Source organism: Euprymna scolopes, chromosome 10, assembly GCF_053919585.1.
Source record: "Euprymna scolopes isolate OS-2025 chromosome 10, ASM5391958v1, whole genome shotgun sequence".
In the NCBI taxonomy this organism is placed as follows: Eukaryota; Metazoa; Mollusca; class Cephalopoda; order Sepiida; family Sepiolidae; genus Euprymna; species Euprymna scolopes.
In genome coordinates, this window is record NC_136491.1 from 104,770,409 (window position 1) to 104,787,751 (window position 17,343).

The following is a 17,343-nucleotide window of genomic DNA, read 5'->3' on the forward strand; positions in this document are numbered from 1 at the left end:
CGGGATGAAAAATTGTTTAGGTCAAAACTGTCTCTCACGTTTTTTTTTTTTTTTTACCTTGAACTATTTAGCATTACTATTAGTAGTAGTACTCACTAGGAGTTCTCACACAGGTTATCATCAGAGATCGCTTCCTAACAACAACCAACCGGTATTAATATATAGCATATTGAATTAAATGAATTTATGCGGGATCTGCAACGATTTTCATATATATATATATATATATATATATATATATATATATATATATATATATATATATATCATCGATAGAATTGCTGTCAAATTTTACGGATTAAAAACCACTGCTCACCCCAAATACAACAATTACCTTTAGGAGTTTGAGAATTCCATGTTAAATTTAGTAAAAAAAAAAAATTAAATTTAAGAAACAAAACCCCTATTATTATCCGGTTACTCGAAAAATAAATAATTTCGCCGAAAAAGTTAAAAAGAATAAACATATATTCGTCCCTGCTGATAAGACAAAAAATCATTATAAACTTGACTATCCTACATATAAAAAACTTGTGTATAAAGAACTTAATAAATCTCATAAAATAGTCCCTCCTAAGACTAAGATTCCATTAATTCTGAAGCTAAACATTTACTGACTTCTATGAATATTCATAACTTCACTGAAATAATTTCTCCGGGTACCCCTAGATTCACACTCAAGTATCATAAACCTAATTTCTATGACAACCCCTCCATCAGATTGATCTGCCGATCTAACTCTGACTTAGGTTCTGTAAGCAAAAACCTCTTTGATAGAATCATCCCTTCTGTTAAAGTAAAAGTAAGTTTTCCTCTTTAGCCAAATTCAGATTGCGTAATTAATTGGTTTGTCTCCCTTAAAAATAAACACCTCCTTAACTTCATAACCTTTGACATCCAAAATTATTATCAATCAATTTCTTCGATCTTTTTAAATAAGGCTCTTATCTTTGCTAAAAGAAATTCCGACTTAACTAATTTAGAAATTAAATTAATTCTCCTAGCGAGAAAGTCCCTTATAAAATTTAACAATAAGTTTTGGACTAGAAAGGGCGTCCCTGATAATTTTGACATCTTGATGGGTGCTTCTGACTCCTCAAAATGGGACTCTTCTTACTGAAAGAACTTAAATACCACTTTAAACATATCCAAGGGGGCCTTTATAGAGATGATGCCGTTTTTACTACAACAACCAGGCCAAGAGAGTACAAAAAAAACAATTAAAAAATTACATAACTTCTTTAATAACTTTGCCCTTTCTATAATTATCGAACAAAACAAAAAACTTCAAATTTTCTAGATGTTACACGTAATCTTAACACCGAAACTCATAAACCCAACCTTACGCTTTTATACGTCCATAAATCTTCTAACCACCCCAACTCAATTATAAAATCTATAGTACCATCAATCTCTAGAAAAATTTCTGCTCTTTCTGCTGATGAAAAACTTAATCAAAATGCTACTTTCTTCAATAATGCCTTAAGGAACTCAGGAAACAAGAAAAAGATTAAATACAACCATTATGCTCCTTCTGCTGGCCGCCTTAAATCTGTAATCACACACCATATGACTCGCAAGAAACCAGTTCAAAAAACAAGATCTGCCGCTATCAATAACAATGAACCAGTCTACATATATAATCCAAACCAAAATACTAATCGTAATACCTTTAACCCACCCAGTCGTATCAGGAGAGAGAAAAATATTAGGTTTAATCCTCAATTTAGCGTAAGTGTCAAAACTAATATACCTAAGGAATTCTTCAACATTGTACAAAACTCTTTCAAATACCCACACAGATACAGTTCTATGTTCTATGAGAATTTCTTATTCAACAATGCCTAATTTAGCACAAATAATCTTAACATCTACTAACAAAAACAGTTAAATCAGCCCAAAAATTAGTTTTCCCAATTAAACCCAAAACTAACTGTAATTGTAATAAGAAACATTTTGCCCACTCAATAATGATTGCATCCATAAAGATGTTATATATTCATGCACAATTACTGAGCTCCCACGCAATCCTCTCATAACAGACACTAATATTTCGTCTTCAAGTTATTCTTCTTCCCATCTTCCATCTGATATAGTTACTAATCCAATATACCACTCGAGCAGCCCCTCAATCTACAATCATACAACTAGCAATAATAATAATAATAATAATAATAATAATAATAATAATAATAATAATGATGATGAGAATAATAATATTGCTCCTAACATCCATACTAACACAAACAACACTCATTATCCCCTCCAAAACAATCGTCGTACTATAATTGTTCCACCCTTTGTGGAACACAATGAACAAAATTCAGACTATTTAACTAATACAAATCAGCAAATTAATATTAATATCAAACCTCGAGCTTTTAATAAAGTACATGCATATATCGGCGCTACTTCAACATTAATTAAGAAAAGAATATCAACCCACATTTCTTCTTTTAACAACCATAATTCTAATAATAACCAAGAAACTTCTCTAACCACTTTAATTAAAAACTTAACTCTAATAATACCCCCTTTTCAATCAATGGACTATCATAAAAAAGTTAAGTTTTAGATTCCAGTCTCTAAGTCATGTCGCCTCTGCACAACCGAAGCTATAAATATAATTACTTCCCCTCAAAGTAACAATATAATAAATTCTAAAAACGAACTGATCTCTTTCTGTGAACATAAGTCCAAATTTAATCATGGTAATTTTGAAATTACATAGCTATTACTTTAACCTTGCAGATATATATAACTTTTCTTTAACATTATCGTTTTTTATATATACTTTTTTAATACTTTATAACTTAATAATCCTTTATTTTAATTCTTTATTTCTTCTTTGCTTGGCCGGTTTTTTATCTGTAATTTTCGTTTTAGTCTTTAAATATTCCTATCTATCAATTATATCAATCTACTTACACATTCATATCCTATATGTATATTTACTTATATTTTACTATATGCATTTGCTTACATACTTATTTGCTTTATCCGGAATTTGCATATACCGGCTATCCTCTCCCCTTAATTTTTTTATTTTATATTTTATATTTATTTTTATTTATTTATTTATTTATTTTATTTTTATTTATTTATTTATTTTATTTTTATTTATTTATTTATTTATTTATTCCATTTAGTGTCTTTTAATAACTCTTGCTGACATTTTCTTAAGTAATAACCTGTACATTTAAGTTGATCTCTTTTTTACCCTGTATTATTCGCACCTTTTAACATTATTCTGTCGTGATAATTTTGGCATTTGCTTTTCTAATTTATACTTAATTCTATCACCATTTTATCTTTTTTACTCTCTTCTTCTTTACTGATTGTTTTAATTACACTTTCTTCTTTTGGCATTTGCTTTTCTAATTTATACTTAATTCTATCACCATTTTATCTTTTTTACTCTCTTCTTCTTTACTGATTGTTTTAATTACACTTTCTTCTTTTGGCATTTGCTTTTCTAATTTATACTTAATTCTATCACCATTTTATCTTTTTTACTCTCTTCTTCTTTACTGATTGTTTTAATTACACTTTCTTCTTTTGGAATTTGCTTTTCTAATTTATACTTAATTCTATCACCATTTTATCTTTTTTACTCTCTTCTTCTTTACTGATTGTTTTAATTACACTTTCTTCTTTTGGCATTTGCTTTTCTAATTTATACTTAATTCTATCACCATTTTATCTTTTTTACTCTCTTCTTCTTTACTGATTGTTTTAATTACACTTTCTTCTTTTGGCATTTGCTTTTCTAATTTATACTTAATTCTATTACCATTTTATCTTTTTTACTCTCTTCTTCTTTACTGATTGTTTTAATTACACTTTCTTCTTTTGGCATTTGCTTTTCTAATTTATACTTAATTCTATCACCATTTTATCTTTTTTACTCTCTTCTTCTTTACTGATTGTTTTAATTACACTTTCTTCTTTTGGCATTTGCTTTTCTAATTTATACTTAATTCTATCACCATTTTATCTTTTTTACTCTCTTCTTCTTTACTGATTGTTTTAATTACACTTTCTTCTTTTGGCATTTGCTTTTCTAATTTATACTTAATTCTATCACCATTTTATCTTTTTTACTCTCTTCTTCTTTACTGATTGTTTTAATTACACTTTCTTCTTTTGGCATTTGCTTTTCTAATTTATACTTAATTCTATCACCATTTTATCTTTTTTACTCTCTTCTTCTTTACTGATTGTTTTAATTACACTTTCTTCTTTTGGCATTTGCTTTTCTAATTTATACTTAATTCTATCACCATTTTATCTTTTTTACTCTCTTCTTCTTTACTGATTGTTTTAATTACACTTTCTTCTTTTGGCATTTGCTTTTCTAATTTATACTTAATTCTATCACCATTTTATCTTTTTTACTCTCTTCTTCTTTACTGATTGTTTTAATTACACTTTCTTCTTTTGGCATTTGCTTTTCTAATTTATACTTAATTCTATCACCATTTTATCTTTTTTACTCTCTTCTTCTTTACTGATTGTTTTAATTACACTTTCTTCTTTTGGCATTTGCTTTTCTAATTTATACTTAATTCTATTACCATTTTATCTTTTTTACTCTCTTCTTCTTTACTGATTGTTTTAATTACACTTTCTTCTTTTGGTATTTGCTTTTCTAATTTATACTTAATTCTATCACCATTTTATCTTTTTTACTCTCTTCTTCTTTACTGATTGTCTTAATTACACTTTCTTCTTTTGGTATTTGCTTTTCTAATTTATACTTAATTCTATCACCATTTTATCTTTTTTACTCTCTTCTTCTTTACTGATTGTTTTAATTACACTTTCTCCTTTTGGCATTTGCTTTTCTAATTTATACTTAATTCTATCACCATTTTATCTTTTTTACTCTCTTCTTCTTTACTGATTGTTTTAATTACACTTTCTTCTTTTGGCATTTGTTTTTCTAATTTATACTTAATTCTATCACCATTTTATCTTTTTTACTCTCTTCTTCTTTACTGATTGTTTTAATTACACTTTCTTCTTTTGGCATTTGCTTTTCTAATTTATACTTAATTCTATCACCATTTTATCTTTTTTACTCTCTTCTTCTTTACTGATTGTTTTAATTACACTTTCTTCTTTTGGCATTTGCTTTTCTAATTTATACTTAATTCTATCACCATTTTATCTTTTTTACTCTCTTCTTCTTTACTGATTGTTTTAATTACACTTTCTTCTTTTGGCATTTGCTTTTCTAATTTATACTTAATTCTATTACCATTTTATCTTTTTTACTCTCTTCTTCTTTACTGATTGTTTTAATTACACTTTCTTCTTTTGGCATTTGCTTTTCTAATTTATACTTAATTCTATTACCATTTTATCTTTTTTACTCTCTTCTTCTTTACTGATTGTTTTAATTACACTTTCTTCTTTTGGCATTTGCTTTTCTAATTTATACTTAATTCTATCACCATTTTATCTTTTTTACTCTCTTCTTCTTTACTGATTGTTTTAATTACACTTTCTTCTGGCAGCCGTGTTAAAAGCATATCCTATTTTTCTATTAATATTATTGGAATTTTTTCCCATTTCCCTTGTACATTTTTGTGAATTATTCCACGGATTTCGGCCTTTTGGATTATTTTGGACTATCTTCCAATTACGCGATTTCCTTGGATTTTACTTGTGCGAATGGAAAATTAAATACACTTTCTTGGACTTACATTTTTGGATTTTACCGTCATTGGATACTTTACCTTTCACCTGACTATCCATTCACGTGAAATCACCTTTTTCTTCACCCTATTCTCTCCGCTTTACTTTTTGAAAGGAAAGTATTTCTTCAAAACTCCGCGGATTAAGGACGATCCCCTTATTGTGTTTCCTTTTCAGATTAAATATGTTTTTAACTCTTTTTTTCAAAGTGTTTTATTAACTATTTGCTCTTATCAAGATTTTTTGTAAAAAAAGCTCATCACTATAAAGAGTATGCACAAAAAGATAATATTAAATCACAGATTAGAAATGAACATTCGATATAACTTTCTTAAATGATCCGAAAAATAAGAAAAAGTTAAGCGGAAAATTTTAGAAAAAAAAATCATTTTGCCCATTGCATTTCGAAGCTAAATGCTTCTCATATGAAAGGAGAATGGCCAGAATCATACAAAATTCGAATCTAGTAAACTGGCTTAATAACATTTAAAAATGAAATGAGAATGAATGAATAGGGATAATATGGTAATTAGTAATTAAAAGTAGGTACAACGTGTAAAGGTAAACTGGAAGAATAGTATATATGTAGGTAGAAATATATATATATATATATATTTATATATATATATATATATATACACATATATATATTAATACGAATTAGTCATCACAATACCACATTTTCCAAAGAAGTTTGGTATAACATACTCATTCTAAGTTAACCGGATATAACTCTTGCTCATCATAGTTGGCTAAAATGTCTTATATATATATATATATATATATATATATATATATATATATATATATATATATATCGAGCTTTTACATCTGGTGTATATTACTTTATAAATATAAGTTCTTTAATATTTATAATTTACTTTAGTTTTGCCATCTTGGATCATTTTTGGTAAACTTAACTGTCTTTCTTATTATATATATATATATATATATATATATATATATATATATATATATATATATATATATATATATACACGAATTATTTTCAAACTATACATTACATATTCCCGAGACGTACCAATGGTTTCATTATAATGTATAGTTTTGAAATAATTCGTATTAAGCGTTCATATTTGCGATCGAGCACTTTAATATTTTTTTTTTGTAATGGAATCAAAAGGGTGTAGTGTTTACCTGATATACGCAATGGTAAACTTCAATCTAATATAACCACCAGTATTTATATATAGAAAATTTAAATACCAACCGAATAAAAAGGCTCAATACGCAATAGAGAGTAGCGCTTATCATATGCATTACTATATGCATTACACTGGATTTAACTTTGGACTTCATTCCCTCTAAAGAACTATTTTCGCCTTTCACATTACCTTGAGAGGATGTTCATGCGCGGTTTGGTTATATATATATTTTTCTTTTTTTTTTACCCACCCAACATACATATCCAACAACCCAATATATATTCTAAAGCAGCTTTGAGTAAAAAAACATAAACGTAATATTAAAAATATAGATTGCAGTAAATTCCCGAGATGAAAAAAAGACTAACTTTAACCTATCACAGATAAGCACCTATATAGTCCGACTTCTAAAATGTTTATAATTACAAAAGAGAATTCATTAATATAAGGATTAAAAAAAACCTTTACTAAAATTGTTAAATAGCAATAGACTTAGTACTTGCATAAGACGATTTCTCAAAAATTTTCAATTTTAAAACAGAATTTAACTACATAAGGATAAATAAAAATATATATCTATATCTATTTATATCAGTAAATATGTATACACCTTTATATATCCTTACACCCGATATATATATATATATATATATGTATATATATATATGTATGTATATATATATATATATATATATATATATATATATATATATAACTACTTCATTTACTCACATAAAATTAATATACGAAAGTATAAATTTATGTGTAAACTTTAAGTATTTACTTCAAAAGTGCTATTTTGTGTAATAGGTTGTTTGAAGGCTACGACAAGATATTCTTGTAGAAAAACAGAATTAGATAATGGGTATATATATATATATATATATATATATATATATATATATATATATATATATATATATATATATATATATATACCGTTTCGATGATAGTTGATCTCATCAGGCAAGAAAATTTAAAATTAAAATTAAAAAGGGTTCAAGACAATTTTTTCATTTTAGAGAAGAGAAAATATTCTTTGCCATAACTGGCGTGAAGCAAGTTCAATGTTGTTACGTGTTGCTTCACGCCAGTAATAGCAAAGTATATTTTCTCTTCCTTAAAATTAAAAATGGTCTTGAACTCTTTTTTCATTTTAGTTTTTAAATTTTCTTTTCCTGATGAGATCAACTATGATTGAAACGCTCTGCACATCGTAGCAAGGTATGACTGTATTTACATAATTTATTGTTCGACAAATGAATACAAATATTTATTGGAGATTTATCTTCTAACCTTGAATATGCTTTAAAAAATGCAATTCATTCTGGAATATAACAATATTCGTTGGATTTTACAACTGTTTCTGTATCCTCATTTTTTTTTTAACTTGGACTATTCTTTTTTACACCAATTTTAATATTTAATTCATGTTCTAATAAGCAAAATTTATAATTATCCAATATATATATATATATATATTTATATATATATATATATATATATATATATATATATATATATATATATATATATATATATATATATATATGACAGCCAGTGAGCAGCATTCATGTATGCTGGTTGAACGGACTTCCCTAATGGAAAAAGTATCAAGAGAATATTAAGTTCACAAACGGTCCCTAGTCACATGTATATCTCAGTCAGGAGAGATGACGACGCTAGAATTTTGCAGTTTTTAAAAGGTGTTGTCGCAACCTCTTACATACAGCCCCTAGTGTACCCAGTCAGTTGCAAATGTAAGGAGCTTCCCGACAATTATCTTTTCGAGTTTATGTGGAGAGGGAAATTGGGTATTGATCCTTTTGTCTCCATCTCAAACCATATAAAACTACCAGATTGGCGAAGTTTCCTCCACATCGGCTGTCTCGTCTCACGCAACTTTTACATCTACCCAATCACAAGGGAATGTCCCGGCTGTCTTAATTTAATTTTATTTCATTTTATTTCAAAAAGTCGATTGCACAACCTCACAGGAAAAAAAATGGGCATGAAAAGAAAACACAGTTCAAATCGTAGTACCTGTTAACCTCGATATTTCAGAGAACTTATTATACATGGGGTTGATGAATCTCCTCAGCAATGATGAAGGCAACCTACCTAGAAAAAGGAAACTGATGAAAAGCAAAGAGGATAGAAAGAGCGTGTTGACCCGGTACGGCAATTTTCTAGTGATGGTGTTTTAAACGAAACACCAGCTTCCAACTTGTACTAAACAAACGCGTAAACCTAGATTCCATGAACGTAGCTTCTTTCTTAGAACTGCACGCCTATGGAATTATCTTCCGTTTTCCTGCTTTTCATCTGACTACAATATGGTTGTCTTCAAGTCTAACATAAACAAGTTTTAGTATGAGCCGTTCCATATAAGTTAACAAATTTACCGAATTTCCATTACTAAGGATTACTATATTGTCCAATTCCTACTGTAGACCCTTTAACCCTTATCCCCGAGTGGCCTCTTGACCTTGATAAGTGGTGATTCCTATGCAAAAAAAAATAAAATAAAATAAGTTTGTGTAAAATGCTAGACTACCACGACAGCGACGAAAATGAATGTGATGACGATGACATCAACAACGGCAACGACGACGACAATGATAATTTAAAAAAAGACGGAAAAGAATTTGGGAGTTAAATAAAAGTTCATATATTTTTATTGGGGTAAAAGTAAACGTATGGAAGTAGATATTATTGTGCGGCGTTCATTAGATTAAAAGTAAGTCATTTGTTTATACAACGTTGTTTAGTTGTTTTAATTGTTCGAACATTTTTCAAATCTAATATTTCCTTGATCCGTTAAACGCATGTTAACAGCCAATGAAATTGATCAAGATAATTAATGAACTGCGAAGGGAGAGGTTTCTATTTTCGTAAGGTAGCCGAAATAACAAACGTTAAATATACAGAATTAGAAAGTAAACACGTGCCGGTTGTCGGGAAAAATGTAGCAAATGCGTAAAAGTTCCCGTTTTCGTTGATGAGAGTAAGTATATAACTTCTTTAGGAGAGTGACTCTCCTCAGAAATATTATGGGAATTTATAATGAATAAAATAGATTGATAACCTCAAAACTTAAACCAGGTATTGGCAACTTGTTTGACCATATTCAATTTATATGTGACGTATGTGTTTGTATTGCATTGCTTTTTTTTACTGGAGGAAAAATCGTCTCTATTTTAGAAATTTAAATAAGATATATGATTGCGTAAGCATAAGATACACATGCTTGTAGATATAAAAGTAATTTTGAATATTCATTTTAAAATATTATACTTATAAAGCGTTTTAAGAAATTAAAGTTGAGCTCTCTTTATGGAATTAAGAAAAACGCGACCAACTTTAGTACGAACGGAACATTCAGACTTCCAGTCGTTGATTGCACCTCTCTCTCTCTCTCTCTCTCTCCATCTCTCTATCTCTCTATCTCTCTATCTCTATCTATCTATCTCTTTCCATCTCTCTCTCTCTTTCTTTCTCTCTCTCTCTTGCTCTCTCTCTCTTTCTGACTGCGTACTGTAGACTGCCCGCCGACATGATATTTATACGTCCTTAATTTCCTTCTATTCTTGTGTTAACTGCCCGTGCTCTGAAGAAAATGGGATAAACTACAAAAATTAAGGATGTCTTTGTTATGGGGTTCGAATCTCCAGACTAGCAATAATTATCGATTCCTACACTGATGATTGCCTAAAAACGACACACTACAGCCTGTCGGCATAACAATTTGATTAATAAACTAATTGATATTTATTTTAATATATATATATATATATATATATAGAGAGAGAGAGAGAGAAAGAGAGAGAGAGAGAGAGAGGACGAGTAGTTAATAAAACATGTTAAAAACACTCTGAAAAAGAGTTAAAACATATTTGATTTTAAAAAGGAAGCATTGGTGAATTACTTTAATTATTTTACAAACATTTCACGATGTTACTACTATTGGTAAAGATTATTTTATTAAGGGTTTTTAGGTGTTTTTTAGCAATCCTTCTAGTATTTCAAGTTTCCATTTACTGTTCAAGTTAACTAAAATCTTCCTAAATTGAGACAAAGGACAGAGAATGTTGGTTAGTCAATTGGTTTAATATAGCACTGCATTCAGAGCGATGCATGGTTCATCTCGTAGACAAAGTCGTAGTAGTAAAATCCATGTAAACGTTTTCACCTTAACTGTCGGAGACACAGTCTCTCAAAGGGCATGTGCCTTCATTAACTAAGTCTTATTATGCAACTCAGTCGTACGGATGATGTTATTAGTTATAATCAGGTTAGATGTTTTAAATTTCTATAGTAAATAATGAATTTTATTTTTTATTAGGATCCATGATTTGCACATTATTAATTATAATATTTTTAATAGTTTTTCATCTATTCTATAATCATAGTACATAGTTTTGATAGGATTATTTTTTATGTAATTAGTGTAGGTTTAGATTCGATCATATTTCGATTAATATTTTTTAATTTCTTAGTTTGTTCCTCAATAATTTACTTGAAATATCCATTATTTATTAACCTAAGTTTAATATTGTCAATTTCACGTTCCAAAATGGTTGGGAAGGAAAACATTGATTTAGCACGGGTTAATAAGGTGTTGATTAAAGCCGTTTGTACGGAAAGAGGCGCTAATTTTAATAATTAAGATTGGAAGAATTTTTATGGTTCGATTTTTTATTAATCGAACAGGATAAGTCGTTATTATTGGAAACTATTCAAACATCTATGAAAGCATTTATATTGTTCTTGTGTAATTCATGAGCGGGATTAAGTATGGAGCTGATTACTGTATGTTAATATCGTTTACATTTTACTCACACACATACACACACGCACGCACCCACACACACCGACACACTCACACACGCGCACCCACCCACACACAAACACACACACACACACACATATATATATATATGTATATATATATATATAGATGCATATGTATTGTATGTGTATATACATATATATATATGTGTATAAATATACTTGTATATGTATATATATGTATATACATGTATATATATGTACATATGTATATACATGTATATATATATGTATATATATGTTTGCATATATATATATATATATATATATATATAAATATACAGGGTGACCCAAAAAAAACGGGTCCCAACTCTAATTATGCCCTGTTTCTTAGTGTTTTGTCAGAATGAAATGAAACGTTGGTCATAACTAGTTTATTATACTCAAAACATCACATCAATAAACTAGGGTCTTTGGCCTTTTTTTCTCTGTTGACTATAAAATGCTCAGAAAAACTATTGAATGTCCTCTGTTTTTTTGGGTCACCCTGTATATATATATATATATATATATATATATATATATATATATATATATATATATATATATATATACTGTAAAAACCCATGTAATATTTTTCATATATTTTCGAATACATAAAAAATATATCAACGGGGAGAATCTATAGATCTTAATTTTATTCGTAGTTCAAAATCAATAAATATTTATCAATTTTATTATTAGTTCCAGCAATTGAAAATTAAGTTTTTAAAATATGCTAAAAATCATTAAAAGAATCGTTATTTTTTTTCCTTTGGCATTGGAAAATAAGAACAATTTTTACCGATTCTGATATCGATTCCAGTACACCGAAATATTCCGGTTTTTAGCAATTTCCGATTCCGATTAATCGTCTGTACACGGGTATATATTATCTCTCTCCTTTTCCCTCTCCTTTTCTCTCCCCCCCCCCAATTAAACGAAGCCCACTATTTATTTGTTTGTAAAACAATGATGGTTTGAGCACTTTCTGCGTCGGACGAGCGTGGATTTAATACAAACTCGAGGAGAAATATTTACGGTACTGATTCGTAGCCCGATGGTTGGAGCTGTCAACTGTCAATGGGACTGTTTTAGGTTCGATCCACGGTTGGGGAAAGGTGTTTGTCTAGCCGCACTGATGAGTTGTGATACAACGGAACAGTACAGTATGTGGATGACAAACTATATATATATATATATATATATATATATATAGTGAATAAATGACAGAAAACTATATTCTTAAATTCATGATGGTCCGATTTTAAATAATGTCGAACTTATAATTCATTCCTTTAATTCAGTTGACATTTACAAATCTTGACAATATCTGTTTCGTAGCGCAAAAGCAATCACTTAATTATTATATCAATCAGTAAATCTATTATGCCCTTAATTCATCAGAAGAAATAGCAACAATCAATCCGTCAAAAGGAAATAAAGTGCGATTTAGCATGATTAAAATCCGAAAATTGAAAGAGAAGCTGCAAATACCTTTTAATATATCTCCATTACGCCATTTTAAATCAAAATCAAATTATATATATATATATATATATATATATATATATATATATATATATATATATATATATATATATATATAATTTAAACTGCCCAGGTAGCAGATTCTGAATCAGCTAACGTTTTTTTTTTGTCAGATATTAATGGCGTCGTGTCATCACCCGCTAGTACGTTCTTTTATTTGTTTGTTTAATGGCTACACATGCATGACGTTAAAATATTTATGTGATTTCTTTATTGAGCTGTTTCTCATTTCTTAATTCAATCCTAAACACATAGCATTCCGCCTTTTGAATTAATAATTAGATTAAATTTGCATAGACATCATATATTTGAGAATACTAATCGCGTCACGCACGCGTGATTATTTAAAAAGGACTAAAAAGACTAACACGATTTATTAAAGTGATTGCGCGCGATTTGCATTTGTGAAAACAAAAATTTGTTTATTCAAGAGTTTGCTTATATTTCTAAATGGATTACCAGAAAGAGAGTCGCTTGTACATGTCAGGTCAATTTGGCGTGCTCCCCGTGGCTATTTTTGACGAAAATATAGTCTCTGGGTTTTTCCAAGGACCAAACCAACAATTAATTTATTTGGTATAAAAGTTATCTTTTAGCGAAGGAATGAAATGAAATGCACACACACACACACACATACACACACACACACGCACACACACACACGCACACACACACGTGTGTGTATGTGTGTGTATGTGTGTGTGTGTAATATTGTACACGTTTACCGAACACCTTATAGCAGTCTACGTTGTAAAAGATACCAATACAAAAAATAACTCAAACTCAATTTTTCGTGCAACAAAGACGTTTTTTTACTCATTCTCCCGCCACGCGTGACTTTACGTTACGACCGTGACGTCACCCACGTCTCTAACGTGATCTTCTTCTCGAACGTTCTCTCGAACGTCATCTATGTCTCTAACGTGATCTTTTGGGACGTGTTCTCTCTCCTTTTTATAGGCTTTTTTCCTCGTGGCAACATTTCACTCACGGCTTTGAATTTGAATATAGTTGTCAGCGCTATTTCATATATATATTTAAATATATATCTATATATATATATATGTGTGTGTGTGTATGTGTGTGTATAAAGGGAAATAAACGAAATATTGAGAGAATAGAAAGGTTACCAGTTGGCAAGTACTGACTAAAACTTGGACGTAGTTTTGTAATATAAATATTGCAAAAAAAAACTAAAGAAATTTCATAATAATACATTTTTGTACAAGAGATAAGAAAATATAAATGACTTTCAATCGTGAACATTTTCATTAATAAAAATTAGTATTCAGTAAAAAACAGCAAGGCTTAGAAAAGTGTAGTTCAATATGTTCATAGTGTGAAATTAATGTACGCATGTAAGTATTTGGCAGCGTGGCATTGTGTTTTGTGTTGGTATACTTTGTTCTTTTTGTTGCGTTTATATCCGTTAATACTACTTGGTTCGTTATCGCTAGTGTGTAAGAATATGTGCGCAAGATTGCATATGTAAGTTATTGAATCTTTTTTGACTGCACAGAAGTCTTTTCGAGCAACAAACTGGTGAAATATTTCTATCGATTGTTTATTTGTATTAGAGGATTTTCTAACTTCCGTTTATTATTTTCACATAGGATTTATATTTTTTGTGGCTTCAGAACGATTTCACTGTGCAACAATAACCTTTTTAATGGTTCATAGATTTATACAGCTATAGTATTTCTGCACTACTGAATCAGGAAATAGCAGCCGATTCCTTCAATGATGTAAGGTTTTTGTGCTAAGCTGATTTGAAGATAAGATATTGTGACCAATCGATTACATTTTTCTGGCATTATCAGCTGATTTTAGTCAACGCATATCATCATAAATATGTTTTTAAGTGAATAGAAAACAACATATATTGATTACCTGATAGAAACATCGATTACTAATTAGTGGAAATCAATAAAGGTAAGTAAACGTAAATTGCATGTTGCTTTACCATTGATCAAACGTTCCGAACTTGAACTTCGCGTGGTGAGGTCACGTTTCAGATTCCAACAGTAGTCAGCCATCATGACTGCGTCCTGGCGACGTTGATACCTGGTCTCTTATCTCTTTCAAGTCCTGATGGAATCTCCTCATTCGTCATTCATAAAAGACGAATGAGGGGATTCCAGTCCATATGTGAAGATTGGGTGTGGATCTTGACGGTCATATCGTAACTCAGGTTCCTAAAAACGGTCAGCATGTCGTTGACAAGTTCTGTGTAGTAGTTTCTGGCCTTATTATTGCCAAGAAAATTTTTCACAACTAGAACAAGTGCTTTCCAAGCTTCCAGTTCCACTACGTTCATTGAGTTTTCGATCTCTAATTAGCTACCGGATCTGAAGACCGTCAAAGATGCTTGTTTTCGACTTCTCAATGGTCAATACTGGAAAGGATTGGCACAAGTGAAGCAATCACCACCCTTGCCCAGAGTCTTGATGAACCGTTTGATTAAACCGCGCAGCGGTAGAAAAAAGGATTCTGTCTCTGTCCGCCAGAGGGTCGTTGGTGGCGTTTCTTTCTTTGCAAGGAAACTATTCCTCCCACACGGGTCAACCCTTCTTCGTGTATGCTGAGTACCAATTTTTGGAAGATTTCGAGGTTTTATGACTTCAAACTGACTACTTTTCGACAAAATCACCCATAACTATTGAAGCTAAAGACTTCTTGTCATTAAAATACTAATTCTCAATCAAAACAATTATTTGACATGGCATGTTACTCTCACCAACTTATTCTAAAATGCTCCACACATGCATTCATGTGAACAAAAACGAAAAACAGCAAAAATATCTACAAAAATTTCTTGATTGATCAAAACCAATTATGTTTTTAGATTCTGTGCATCAGATCCGTCCTAAATGCAGACAAAAAAAACTTGTTGAACAGTATTATCATTCTTACTTGTTTTTTTTTTTTGGAAGTGCCAAAGAGAGTTAATCCAAACGAAGCAGAAAAGGGGGTAGCAGTTAGTGTTGGGACGAATAATCGGAATCGGAAAAATCGGTGGTTTTGGGGTATCGGAATCGGTATCGGAATCGAAGAAATTTGAGCCTATTCCCCGATGTCAAAACCGATTCCTTGAATCATCTTTTTTTATTTGATTTTTCTTTAAGAAACATCGTCAACTGCTTGTAGTCATAATAAGATAATAAATATTTATTGATTTCAACTTCCAGTAAGACTAAAATCTCTAGATCACACCCTCACAAATGTGTTTTTACGTTTGAGAAAATATAGGCACATTTACAGTAATCGGGACAAAATAACACTTTTATAGTTAAATATTTAGAGATTTAAAAAGAATCGGAATCGGTAATTTTATCAGAATCGGGAATTTAGTACGGAATTAGTAATTGTATCGGAATCGGAAAATATTTTGGAATTGTCCCATCACTAGAAGCAGTTAGATCATTGCTATTCAGCGGTTGTCAGAACCGCTTTGTGATTAAGCCACCACTTCGCATAGTCAAGGGAACATGGCTACCTCATCCAGTAAGCATAATAACAAAGGTAATGATATATGGATGTTTTAGTATGACCTGAGCAGCTTTATCTATTTCCTTCCCACGAGGGTGGATTTGGACACAAGGTGGATATTTAATGATAGCGTCACTAATTCAGCGAATCACTATCATTCCGGTCGAAGTACAGAAATATCTTTTTGTTCGTGGATGTAAATAAAAAGGCAACGTCAAGATATTTTATTGACAGTTGCACCCAAACTAGCCGAACTTCTAGCAACGTTAGTCAACATATCACTAACTACCGGAGTTGTTTCCATAGGCACTAACAATCTTCCGCGATGAGCTGAATGCGTTACAAACGAGGCGCGTTGTTGGGAATGTTAAGCTATATTTTTTTGTTTTGTTTGCTCTTTTACTTCCTACCAGCAACGTAACGCCAATCAACGACACGTTCCTCCGTTTCCTTTACTTTTCAAGATGCTGGCTGTGTTTTAGCTTTGGCATCGCCTCTGGGAGTGGAGACTTATTTGTGGGTGAGGCTGGTCGCGAGTCTCGGTGGATGGAAGCTGAGGTCGGAAGGTGAAGAGATTTTGGCACGCGAAAAGAACGATAGGTCG